The sequence below is a fragment of the Amblyomma mixtum genome, chromosome 3 (assembly GCF_055824585.1).
Source record: "Amblyomma mixtum isolate Tamu chromosome 3, ASM5582458v1, whole genome shotgun sequence".
NCBI classification, from domain to species: domain Eukaryota; kingdom Metazoa; phylum Arthropoda; class Arachnida; order Ixodida; family Ixodidae; genus Amblyomma; species Amblyomma mixtum.
The window spans coordinates 187961551-187975180 of NC_143014.1; the positions used below are offsets into that span (position 1 = coordinate 187961551).

The 13630-nt window shown below is 47.8% G+C and overlaps 1 protein-coding gene across 1 annotated transcript in view; it reads right to left on the reverse strand.

Annotated features, from left to right (window-relative positions):
- Positions 1–13630, reverse strand: part of LOC149353024 (phosrestin-2-like) — a 470558-nt gene that overhangs the window by 23072 nt on the left and 433856 nt on the right. The window lies entirely within an intron of this gene.

Genomic DNA, 13630 nt, shown 5'->3' on the forward strand with positions numbered 1-13630 from the left:
CTCAAAAGCACCAGGGGCAGCCGTTACTCGGCTCTCTTAGAGAGCCCGGTATGTAGCCAGAAAAACGACGCTTTTGTCTTTCATTCCAAGGTCGTGTGTTCGTATGTTGGCACACCGCAATATGACAGGCACGTCATCGAGCACTAAATGTTGTGCACACACACGCCGCGAAAGGCGGTGACAACGACGTCCTTACCACAGCGAAACTGCGGGAATCGCGCGCGAATGAGGTGAAATTACCAAGCAAGCAGCGAATAGTTTCACGTTTCAACCTCCTCCATGCGGTCTATCCGTAAAAAGTTCGACTCCAGTAACGACAAGCTGCAGGCGTAGCTTTGGACGTCCGTGCATTCGGTTTCATTTAGAGTTAGGCTTAGCCTTGTTTTACTACTGCTTCTGTAGGACCAGAACCAATATCTCTCGGGTAAAGCTGTCAGGATTACAATGCAAAGAACCAAAGTACTCTACACGAACTACATTCAGATGGTTTGTACCTAAAATCCACACAAATTATGGTTATCAGATGTTGAGCTACACTCTCCGGCATGAACTAAACAAGGAGTCCGAATTGATGTATAGATAATGCGAAATCTGTTATGTATTTTTTTTTCTCTGATAGTGCTACCATGTTGTGTACCACTGCAATGCCTTTGTGGGGTGCGTCGGCCTCGTCAGGCCTTCTGACTGGCTTTTTGTCGGCGCACCCATCATCGTCATGATGTTAAATAAACATGACCCTGTTTCCGAAGATATATATATATATATATATATATATATATATATATATATATATATATATATATATATATATATATATATATATATATATATATATTTTCACAGTGCGGATACGTTCTAGCTAAGACTAATGTCAAGAGAAAATGTTGATATTTCGCGGGAGGTTTTGTGTACAATTGTTACTTAAATACCTTCATTCCTCCGAAGTATCTGTAGGTTCCAACTCTTGCAGAAATTCCACGACGACTCGTTTAATCAACAATTCAGGAGACACGACGCGTAGACTGTGCCTAGTGCTACGTTTCGAAATATTCTGAGCTTCGAGACAGTGGTTTTCAGATGGACGTCCGCTTGTTTGCGAAAATTTTTTCCGGCTGCTCCCACGGGTTCGCGGTGCTCTTACGTTTCAAATTCCTCTGTGCATCGAGACCGCGGCGTTGAAATGGTCGTCCGCTGCCTGGGAAGGTTCATGACGGCCATCCACTTGGGCCACAGCGGCATGGTATCGTGTTTCGGCGACGACGGCGGTGCTCTGTGGGATTCACGGCGGATGCGGTAGAGGTTGTTTACAGCGAGCAACGGCGCCTGTATACTCGCGGTTCTGAAGAGACTTATCCTCTTGCCCTGTGCGGACCCCTATGCGCGAGCGAAGCTTCGGCATTCCGTTCCCATGGGGAGCTGTGCAGTGCAGGTGTCTGACCTTCGCCGCCACTTGGACCTCCTTCCGAGCTCGTCATAATTGCAGCAAGAATAGCATGGACCGCATTTTGCCGGAAGTGGCGAGAGTGTGTCGGGGACGTTCTGGTGGGCGGTTCTCGAAGACTGGGCACGTGACCCAAACGACAGTGATTGGTCGTCTCTAATTGAATTAAATTCCCCAACCATGCATCTAGGAACAGGGCACTCCCTTATTTTTAGAACCGAAATCTCCTTGATCACCATGTAAATAAATCTCTGTAACGTTTCTCCATTCCTCGACCCGTCTCTGCATCGGCGTCAACCGCGATGCCCGAATGCCTGCATCCCGACTTCTTAGATCTTCGCTACCCGTTGAGTCCGCTATCGGAGCAGACACAACGCAACAACTGGCCAGGGGACTCAGATCAGCCACTGTGATGTCACAGCATAGCTGGCAACCATAAAATGGGCTGCAAAAAAGAAATGGGCTGCAAAAGCCGCACAGCCCATTTCTTTAAGAAATATGCTGGTAAAACCCACGTTCACGCGGGATTTTAGTAATCGGAGATCAAAAGGCTGTGGAAGTCCTCCGTTACTTGATATCTTTAGAATTATGGTGAAACAATTATTTTATTACATCTAGACTTCTAAGCCAACATACCGTCACCTTAGCACCGAAATGCGTGAACTGACTTGACATTGCGAGGATCCATTGCGATAGCACAATAGGAAATAAAATACTCCTGCTTCTTTGTGCGGCCCCAAAGCCAGCAAAAACCAACTATATCAATGGATAGCTTTACTTGAATACGAACAAGGGTACATGAAAAAAGAAGCAGCGTCCTATCTATCGTAATTATTAGTCGCACACCTCTGCTTCTAAATTCTTAAAAAAAAAAAGATGACTGTCGTACCTACAACACGAAATGCAATTATCGCGTTCAATGTTCGACTGACACTGCACAGCGCGGTCAGAAACGACGCGGCCCGCTTTATCACTAGCCATGCACTTTTTTTTCCCGATATTCATCGCGCATTTTCGCCACGGCAGGAAACACAAAAGTTTCACTTTGCTGGCATGGCGTGGCAGAAATTCCCTTGTCTCGTTCTCATAATGCGAGAGTTGCGAATGAATCGCAGTTTGTTGATGATTCATTACCCGAGCGCGAGCGATCGGCGAAGCGGCTGCAATTACCTGCATCGAGAAATCCCGCCCTCTCCTGCTGCCTTTGTATACGCTGGCCACCCTTGCGCGTACGTACGCTTCGCGCTTTGATTTCAGCCGCTCTCCAAATACCATTCTCTCCACCCGATGGTAATGATAACGACTAGGTAGTCGTCAAAGACGCAGCCTCTCGCACGCGCGCGAATTTTCCCGAAGACCGTACGGCCTTCGATATAATGTCCTTGCGAAGAAAACTGGAGACAAAAAAATAAAAATAAAATAAAAACGGAGAGGAAACACAGCGGGTAGCGCATCCTTTCGTCTTATTATTTTGGCTCCTTCGCGCGCACGAGTCTTTTGGAATTCAAGCTCCGCTAGGCGCTTATTATTTTTCATTCGAAACGAATTCTCCGAAACTAGAGCTCGCCAGAAAAGCGGGATGGATTTCAATAACTCTATCCTCCTAATCTGGCAATTATGTTTCGTAAGTGGAAAAGTGCGTAGAGCACGGGGGGTCCGCCGTGCGAGGTACGCTACTCGTTCTGTGCTCGCCTCGGCTTCTGCCATCTGCTATCGAGCTATTGAACCAAGACTTTTTTACTAATGAGCTGAGAGTTAGGCATGCGCGAGAAGCTCTCTTTGCAACATTGTACGCTGAAATGTAAAGGCGCCCCACCTCACTCTTTCGCATAAATAATGGGCGGAATTAGAGGAGCAGTGGCCTCGACGAATATTGCGCGATTTCAGCGGAACTCGGCAAGTAACAACTATGAAAGACAAAGCCAGGTTTGTTCATTACACTTGAAATTTTCTGCTGAAGACAAAAAAAAAAAAAAAGCGAAAGAGACAAGAAGAATTGCCTCACCATCTTTACCACAAATCCTTTCTTGATTTGTGGAGCCTTGCCGGGCCTGTTCTCCGGCTCACATCCCAACCAGGCCCTTTACTCAGCAGATGGTTCAAGCTAATCTGCTTTTTTTCTGCAGCCGTTTAATTTTGATTTATAAGGCGCATTCTTGCTACACACGCTGATAGAGAAAGAAAGCAGGGAGTTAAGAGGCACGCACTAAAGTGAACGTGTTAAAAAAAAAAAAAAAACGCCCTGCCCGTGGCAACGTTGGACATCTAGGTTAAGTGTAATGCTGTGTTGGTTGCCGGCGCAGTGGGGAACGGAGGCTAGACCTGCGAGTGTCTGCTCGCCTTTTTGTGCCCGTGCTGAATTAATTACGAGAAAGTCTGGCAACAAGTCGAGTAGCGTGCACGTGACCACACGTCCACAGCGTTGAGAACTAGGACCCTGGAGATATTGCTCACAGCCCACACAAGGTTGCCAATCGCGTCTAGGGTAGCGCGTTCCAACGCTCGAAGCTGGTTACGCACACTCAAGATTTTACCCTTGTTCGCGCTGATAGTGTAGCCATTTCCTGTCTTTTACTTGCGGGCATCTTTTTAAAATGCCGTTATTTGTGCGTGGGCGACGCTTAGAGTTATTGCGTTTCGTCTTGAAATGGTGCACGAACACGATGCCTCCTTCTTGTATTTTTGATGGAAGGAACAAAAATGACCGCGGGGCTTTCAGGGTGCTACTACCCACTCATTTGCCTTCCCTTTTTTTGGCACTAAAATTGCGCGCAATATACCCAGAACTTGCTCTCACTGCATTTGGTTTCACTTTGCTCTCTTTCTCTCGCATGCCAGTGCACGCAGGACGTTCCACACATACGGATGCCGGGCGTCCCCACATGCGCGCGTGTGTTGCCGGACCGAAGACGCAACGAACATGCCAGAATTAAACAAAGCTAGCCTACCGTGTGTGTCGTTGCTTTCCACCATGAAACTGCGTTGCTGCGTAAACAAGCAATGTATCAATGTTGGCATGGGCTTGCTCGCGACGAAGAATCATCGCGGGCGAAACGAGTCTTGGGGTGCTGCTAGAAGCTAGGTTTAGGGCAAGAGAAAAAACGGAGGAAGAAGGGTCGGGCAAGAGATGGGGTCAGTTGACGGATAGCGAGCTTTAGTTCGGCATTCAGCAGGATGGTGGTTCCTGGTCCAAAGTTCGATTTTCGGCGGCGAAAGACGCGTGAAGCTCTATACGACATACTGGCCTTCTCTATCGTATCAGGAAGGCGCTGCAGCACCGAGAGGCTTTGCTGCGACGAGGATCGCATGGTGATGGCGAAATCGATCGCAGCGCACGCTGTAGTTCGTGAACTCGCTGTTTCGCGGCAGCTGAGCCTTTCAGCTGCTCGAGGCGTGCAACGCCGTCTTACTTTTTTTGTCAGCATTTTCATCATCGTGTGCTTGGAGCCCATTTATTTTTTTCTTTTGTATCCACATTTATTTTGTTCTTTTGTATCCACGTGTGACTGCTGAATCGTAATAGAGAAGTTATATCCTCGCAGCACTAATTAGAACATCGAACGGAGCCATTGCTATAGCTGAAACTCGGGCCGAAGCCTGAACCGAGAAATAAAACAGAAGGCGTTGCATAATACATACGGTGATATATGTTATTGTTATTATGTTATTAAATAGCGCAGCAACTTTTTTCTCCGCACTTTCTCTCAGATGAGCTTTCTAAATGAAATCGGGTGTTTTTCACGCCCCGCCCTTAGTCCCACTGCTTCCTTCTTCTTACTGATCAGCGCTAACAGCAACTAACACGTGCGTGATAAAGAAAAGGAGGTAAGAGTAACTTGCCGTTCCTTGCCCAGCCCGTTGAGCAAGTGCGTAAACCTCGAAACACTATGCACGCCGACAATAAGCATGCTGCGCAACCACCTATGGCTGAGACTGAAAGCTGCAGGCATTTACATGGGCATGTCATCAGGCTGACAGAGCTTAAGAGAACGGCTATTTTTTTTAAATTTCTAGGTTTCTCTACGTTATGCCGTAACCGATCAAGGAAATTTACCAGGGGAGTTGCGTCTTCCTAAAAATTATATGAAGGCCCCGTCTATATCAGCGGACACTTGATCGCATTCCGGGCATTCTTCTTGGCGAACAAGATCTCGGGACGCACGGGCGCTGCCAAGCGGCCAGTCGGCGCTAGCCTCTCAGATTGATTTCGTTTTTACTTTGTACCACTCACGTGCGTGCACGCGGCAGCCGCGGATTTCAGGAGACGCAACGCGGGCGAAAATTCTAAAAGATCTTTGGTTTCGACTGATTCTTTTGGTCATGTGCCGCTTGCAGATGTCTCCTGTATAGGTAGCAAGTAACGCTAGTCGCTTCCGTGGTATAAAGTTCGGCGCCCTGAGCCATACTCGGTTGAGAAGGAAAAGAACGAGCCAGGAAAGGGACCACGACTACTATAGAGCTATGGGATAAATGAACAAGAAAACCAGAACAGGAATTAAAGCCCGAGTGACAGCGTTGTTTGTTCGAAGTCCCCGTAGTTTCTCAGATCGTCCATGCTGCAGAGATTAGAACGACTTAAAGTTAATCAGAAGCAGAAGACCGCCCCAACAGCCGTGCTTTTTATTCTTCTCTGTTCGCCCAGCACGCTGCTCTAGCCGTGGCTCTAACGTGGCCAATCTAACTTTTAACTGACGCAGCGGGCTGCGAAGCTTCGCGCCTTCAGTCTCGATCTCCGCCCGTCTGTTCTGAGGCGCGTACAGGGTCCCGCTGTTTCGCCCAAATTAAGTCTGCGTTTAGAGGCCAAGCAACATTCAGCCGCACAATACGTCGAGCACGGCACACTACGGGTTGTCCTTCCGCCGCGCTTCCGCAGTGTGTTCAAAAGCAGGGCGCCCGGCGAGGCACGAGGCGCCGGTGGACCAGAGCCGGAAATTGGATGTTTCCGGTGCGTCCCGGAAGAATCTTTCCGCTAAGGAAACAGTCTGACTCTGTCGGACTTGTCAGCGCGTGCCTGCCCGCTACAAAGGTCGCTGTCCATTTGCGGGGCCGATGGCTAAGACCGTGATCAAAGAGACGTTGCATTGGGCGTATACATGATTCGGCGCCCATTTTCGGTCGAAAGTGCTTTTGGAATCTTGTTTCTCTTGGCGTCACGGGGGACAAATTTAGGTGACCTTCGCCGCACTGTCCCGAAGCAGCGTCTTTCGCGAGGCTCCAAAGTGAACTGTCGGCAGGAAGACGATTTTGCCACGCGCGGCAGTGAAGCTGGGTGTTCGCCCGCTTACGAAACGGAAAGCACCACGGGATGCTGCGCGCGCCGCTGCTTTGGCGCCGGAGTTGGGTGTTTTCGCTCGGCGCGGGGCTGCAAGTGGCGGCCCTGACATGCGCCTGTGCCTCTTTGAAACGCTTATGTGGCTCATCAGTTCCTGTTACTCGCTTAGGGCGCTGCCTTTCCAGTGTCACTTCCTTGCGCCCAGCATAAAGCAAGAACTGAATAGCTGTTGCCCATACAAAGATGCCTAAATATCCGGCAGTTACCATTCATTCGGGGCTTATGGCATCAGGCGATTTAGCCGCATTTTTCTCGCCAGATTGAACGGCACACGCGCTCTTCAGTCCAATCATTTGCCGATGGGGACGATCGAGGGAGCCCGCACACTCCGAAGCGCATCAGTCCACTGACCGGCACGCACCGCAGTCACCACGAGATGGCGATGCAGTCATCTTTTTTGTTTGATGCGTAACAAGTTCGAGTAAAGGTAGGGGCCTTGCAAGAGCGGGTAATACGCCACAAGAGTGACGTAGCGCTACAGCTGGATCCAGAAAAAAAAAAGAAAAAACGAGGAGAACATTGCGAAATGCGGCCAAGGAACCGCGGCTTAAGCTCCGAGTCTAATCTTCCCCTGCGGGGCGCCCGTCGTCAAAAATGGCGCGACACCATTTGTAACAATTTCCTTTAATTTGAAAGCGCGGCTTCGACGCTCCTGTGGCTTGCACCGCTGGCGCAACAGATTCAAATTACAGAGGGCGCTCGCTCTACAGTGCGGTCTTCACTTCTCGGTTGAGAACAGATAGTCGGCCGTGCTGGGCGTGTGCCGTCGGCGAACGTTGTAGGCTATCTGGTGTGGGATCGATTTCCTGATTCTTCATGCGCTCATCAACGACGGCCAGGCAGGTAAGATTCGCGCGCTAGTCGTACGTTTTTCTCGACGTGCTACATGCGTAAATCGCCTCTCTAATGAATAATACCTAACATAACTCACAACCCACCCCCGCACCCCTAAACAATAAAAACTTGGAGAGCATTGCAGTCTGCTGCATTGGATAAATGCAAAAGCATTTTCATTTCAACGTCAGCAGCTTTCTTTTGCAAGTCATCGTTGTCACGTGACACTTATCACGTGAGCCTTGGATGACGCCAGAAATTTTTTTTAGCAGGTCATCGTTGTCTAACATCACTACACATGCCCAACACACTTTACCGTCGTACACAACACAACACAACACAACACAACACAACACAACGCGTTCACTTCGTGCCTCTCTAACCCGCTTGAACCAACGGCTCCTTGTGGCGACGGGTTGCAGGATGCAACCTGGTTAAGTCGGGCTGGCAACCTGTCAGGGTGGGTGTACTTCCAGTAATAATAAAAAAAAAACAGACCCTTCGTGACATATGCGTTGCGTGCCCGCATGGCACGCGAAGGACCTGGGTTCAAACCCTGATGTCCGAGAACTTTTTTTTTCGAACGAGGTCACGTGACAGGTACCACTTCCCGTGTCCACATTTTGTGCGGACTTCTTCTGATGACTGGTTTTCCTTCGCATGTAGCATATTATGCTTTCGCATTAAAAAAAAAGAACGAAGATTAGCAAGGAGGCGCGTAAGATGCGAGAGCACTGCTCTTCGTGATATCCTATTTTGCTTCATAGAAAGGAATTTTTGATTGAATCGCACATTTTGCATTGCGCATATTGTTATGAATGTCACGAACGCTGTTGCAGCGACTCCTGTGCTTTACGAAAACCTCTTCTGTCGGCCACTTTCCCGCCTACACTAGCGGTGCTGCCTGTGCTCAAAGTTGCCACACCTCGGTCACGCGCGAGTGTTGATTTCCGACGTTCATTCCTGTCTCTCCTGGCAGTAAGGACCATCAGCGTTAGCTCACATCTCACGTTTCATTCAGTTAAACGGTTTATTTCAGACCTCAGTGTAAATTCGTGTTCGTTGCTGTATATTCGTCCCCCCCCCCCCCCCCCCCCCTCCCAGTTTTGGTGAAAGTATTTTTTGTGCCCTCTCATCTCTCTAGTTTCGACGGCCTGCTGTTCGCGCTGATGGTTCTTGTGCGCTGAAATGAGTTTCTTTCATTTCCCATTCTCCACTTGTGCATTGATTGGTTTGTGTCTGGCTCCCTCCTCATTTCCTCTTGTCGTGAAACTTCAGCCAGCCACTGCGGCAAGCGACAGCGAGGGAGAAAGAAGAGAAAAGAAAGATGGAGGGAACATCAGTTGCGTCATTTCGACGCTGACTGCACAATCCCTTTGGGGTGCCGTCCTACGTGGCCGCTGCAATCAGCACTGGCTAGCCAGTGGTGGGGACTGCGACAGGGACAAAGTTGTGCGGGGGCTGACCGATGAGACACGCGCGGCTCCACTATAAAAGCGACCAACTTGAACTTGAATGCACCGACCCAAAAAATAATCGTTCACGGAGGTACGTCCAGTTCTTGTCCTGTTTCCTCACACTTTATTGTTTTTTTTTTTGATAGCTGGCCGTCAAATCTTTTGTCTCATGCAAGTGCTCGCTTTTTTACTTTCTCGGTTCCAGTTTTATTCCTTTCTACTCATGAGTGTCTTTATCTATGAGCTTAAATAGGCTAAGCAAGCCTTTTTACAAAAGAAAGGGGAACGTATGTTGACCCTTTTAGACGCCGTTTATCATCTCGATTCAACACAAACTTTTCGACCCCTGAAGTGCCTTAGAGTGTTAACTTAAGCATACTCTGCACTATACAGTTAAATTCGCGATAAAAAAGGAGCAAGACACTGCTCTCACGTGTCTCATTATTGCCTACCGACCAAGGCAGGACGTGAGGCCCAGAAGAAGGATTCTCCAAGTCCGCTGTCCAGTGCATAAAATCCTTTCAAAGCACTAGCCAGTAGTACAGTATGGACAAGAATAATGCAGCAGGCGGGACGTTGTTAACGAGGTAGCCCTGGTAGCGGTGATAAGCACCAGCTTGAACAGCCTATTTCCATCATTTCCTTGCTGTGGTAGCCGAGACGTTTGGTCTCTGAGCTCTGCAACGCAAATTTACTCTAGGCCGTAGCATCGTCGGAAGCTGCAGTGATCGAATAAGTGAGCCCACGGTACTTTAAATTCGAAAATACCTTCGCATTCCAAGAAAATTACCTAAATTTCTTCGGAACCGCGGCGTACAGTGTAGGTCACAACAATCCTGTGGGGCCTTTGGAACGCCGAGCCTTGGAATTTATTTTCGGTCTATATGTTTTTCCATTAATTACCATTAATTACCAATGTAACCGCAGCTGAGCTTAGCTGTATTACCTTTTATGATCGATTTTACTGTTGGTTAAAAAAATAGCGTTTTTTTAGTGAATCCATTGCCGTTTCTTTTGCATAGTGTGCCTGGATCTTGTGAATAAATTTGCGACAATTAAAGAAAAAATAAATTTTGTTTGAAACAAAAGGAGGGCAAGAGTGCAACAGCGTGTCAAACCTGGCAGGCGTTGGAAAAACTTGGCCAACCAATTTTTTGCCTCACTAAATTTCTATCTCTGGAGGAGAGAAATGGGATCAAAGGCGCCCTGCTGAAACTGTGATTTCAACGCGCCATCGTGCTTGCATAAAGAGGCAGGCATTGAAAGTGTTTATGCTATAACACCGATGCGACAGGAAGGGCGTCCACCAGTGAGCATGCTTTTATTTTTTTTGAAGGAAAAATAAATCTCCTCAAAGAATAATACGATTTAATAATAAAAAAAACTATGCGATGCAAACTATGATGAAGTGGAGCTCTGTAAAGTCTCAGAGCTGGATGAATGGATGGATGGATGGATGGATAGATGGATGGATGATAATGGCTTTACCCTTTGTACCGGGTGGCGTATTCGCCAACTGCAGCCTGTACAGCGCAAGGCTTGAAACCACGGTGAATTGATCACGGTGACTGAAGATTGTCACTACGCCTTACCTAAAAGGGATAATAAATCCTCTTAAACGGCGTTATATGCCACTAAGCATCACGATTTGCGACCTAAAAGGGAAATAATTGAAAAAAATGAAATTAAAAAAAACAATAAAACTACAGTACAGAGAGCGGAGTCGAACGGCTGACCTTCCATAGGCAAAACGAGCCTCTAATCCACTGCGCCATAGCAGCGATGTCAAGCTGTCGTTCTGAATGAATATTTATAACCAGCCTTAATGTGGCTGCTACCTGCCGGTGGGCGGCGCTGTCATCGCTGGCTGTACCGGCTGCATTTGGCGAACACGCTACCGGGTGGTAGCTTTCGCCACCTAGTCTATACTTCCCCCATTGTTAATTTATCTTTCTATTCCCTTTATTTCCCTTTCGCTCTTACAATGTCTAATCTATCTATCCTTTTCCCCTTGAAATTCACCCCTCCCTTGATTTCCGCCACCAATCCTCCAACCTCCCCTTCGTCAACGTCACGCTTTTCCCATCCACTCGCCCGTCCTCCCCAGTAAATCCCAGCGCTATCTCTATGGCCGTTGCTGCCCCCTCTGGGAGGGCTGGGCGGAGTTCTGCGCACCTCAAAACCAAGTGCTCTATGGTCTCCGTTTCCGTTTTACAAGCAGAGCACAAAATATCCACTTCTTCAAATTTGGACCTATACGTTTTTGTTCTCAGAGTCCCTGTCCTAACCTCAAAAAGCAGTGAACTGCCCCGCGAATTATCGAATAATCGCTCTTTTTTGATGTCCTGTTTTCGTGTCCTATATATGCCTAGCGCCGATTTTTCCTGCATTTTTTCTTTCCACATCTTTCTTTCCGTCTCCTTTACCTCCGCTTTCACGTTAGTATTTTGTTGCGTCCCATCCCTCACCCGTGAATACTTCGTTCTTAGCTTTCGGGTTCTATTAGTACATTTTGTGTTAATACTTTTCATGTACAGATACTTGTACACCTTTTTTGCCCATCTTGTTTCCTCCATTTGAGTTAGTCTCTGATCATATTTAAGTTTGCTGATGGCCTCCCGAACCTCGAACGACGCCCAACCCATATCTCCCTGGACTCCCTCATTCGGAGTGTTCCCATGGGCTCCCAAGGCTAGCTTTCCTACACTTCCTTGTCTGACCTCTAGCCCTGACTGTACTTCTGATTTCATGCACAGGACTGCATTTCCAAATGTGAGGCCCGGTACCATGATTCCCTTCCATACCCCTCTAACTACCTCATACCTATTATAGTTCCATAGTACTCTGTGCTTCATATTGTCTGAATTCCTTTTTCCTTTATCCTTCAGAATCCTCTCGTGCTTTTCCAGATATTTTTTCCCTTCACTTAGCCATACACCTAGATACTTATAAGTTCTCACATGGTCTATCATAGTGTCTTGTATTTCTAGTGGGTCTCCCTTCTCATCATTATAGCTGCCAAAGAATACGGCATGGTTGCAAACATTCGCCATCTTTTGTTTTTGGGACTATAATCTCAATCTCAGTCTCCATCGGTTGCTTTCTGAATGTAGGTAGCTCGTTTGGACAGCATCGCGGATATCCACCACCAATCACTAACGCTTTTGGTGCTTTGCTTGCCTGGATGTTTACGAGTTTTCGTATCTTTGCGACTCCTGACAAGTGCACAACTACTGTTACTCGCACATGTTACTCGCTAATTCATTTCCAAGAAACATTTTCTGGTTTTCTCCGCTCATACTTTTTAGCGTACAGTTGAAACCAGCGTATGGTTTAATTCTACTATTTACGTAACCAATGTACGCTACACGCCATTGATACGCCATGGCTACGGCACACAGTCTAGCTTAGGTCTCGGAATTAATTTCGATCACCTGTGGTTGTTTAACGTGTCCCGAAATCCAAGTTCAGGAATATTTCCGCATTCCGCTTTCATCAGAATGCGGGCGTGCCGCGAGCAGGGTCACACCTGCCACCTCGTGAGGTGCCGCGGCGTCTCTTTCTATTTTACCCACTTATATTTTTTCAGCAAAAGGGTAAAAGGCCCGAGTTTTACTTAATTCCGAACTTACAGCTGTACCGAAAGGAGTAAAACGTTGATATTTTGAAAAGGCAAGCAAAAATAACTTTTGCGTCAGTGAGAAACTGCGTAACCTAAACAACCCGTGTGGGTTACTATTGCCAGTGAAAATAGAAAACGCCTTCTGTCCTAATAAGTCCCGTTTTGCTGACATAGCCGGTTCGTTCTGCGCAAGCCATGACATCGATGCTTACGCTCCGTTAGAAAAACGTCCTCGTTCGCGGATCTCTCGAAATAAAAGCATAAGCAGGACAGAAGCAAACGACGCAAAACTCCTCACCGAAGAACATCGCCCTTGTTTTCTTTCGACTGAATTCGTGGGTCGCGCTGGAGACTCGCTACCGCTACAGAGTCGCTTTTCGTGCTCCCGTGGGGAGATGTGTCTAGTGTAGAGGAGGCCAGAGGAGGTGCTCCCGCTGGACATCGCGCAGCACTTCAGCGCTCAACAAACGCGGGGGGGGGGGGGGGGGGGGCGGAAGTCGATGTCTTCGAGTGTCCGTGTTCCTGAACTTGAGTGTGCTTGTTATCTTTCCCTCTACTTTTATGTGCGTGTGCGGGTGAGCGAGCGCGAAAAAAAAGGTGGATGTTTAGCCAAGGTTTCCCACAGCTTGGACTCTTTTTTTTTTTCTCCTTCGCGTTTCAACTTTCTTTCAGCAGTGGAAACATCATAAAAACCATCTCTTTCTCTCTTTTTTTTTTTTCGAGCCGGGGACGCGCTGTGCTGCGCTGTGTCGTCCTATCACCTCGCCTGAAAGCCTGCAAAGCAATAAAGCCTTTTCGGTTGTATTTAGAGAACGTACGGACGTGGCATTTGCGAAGTTTGCGCGCTTTGCGATTTCTTATTGTCACCACCCAAGGTGCTCAATCGCCTTCCGCCTCGCACCAGCAAATAAATTGGCTGAGTTCGAACTGCCGCGTTAAAATCC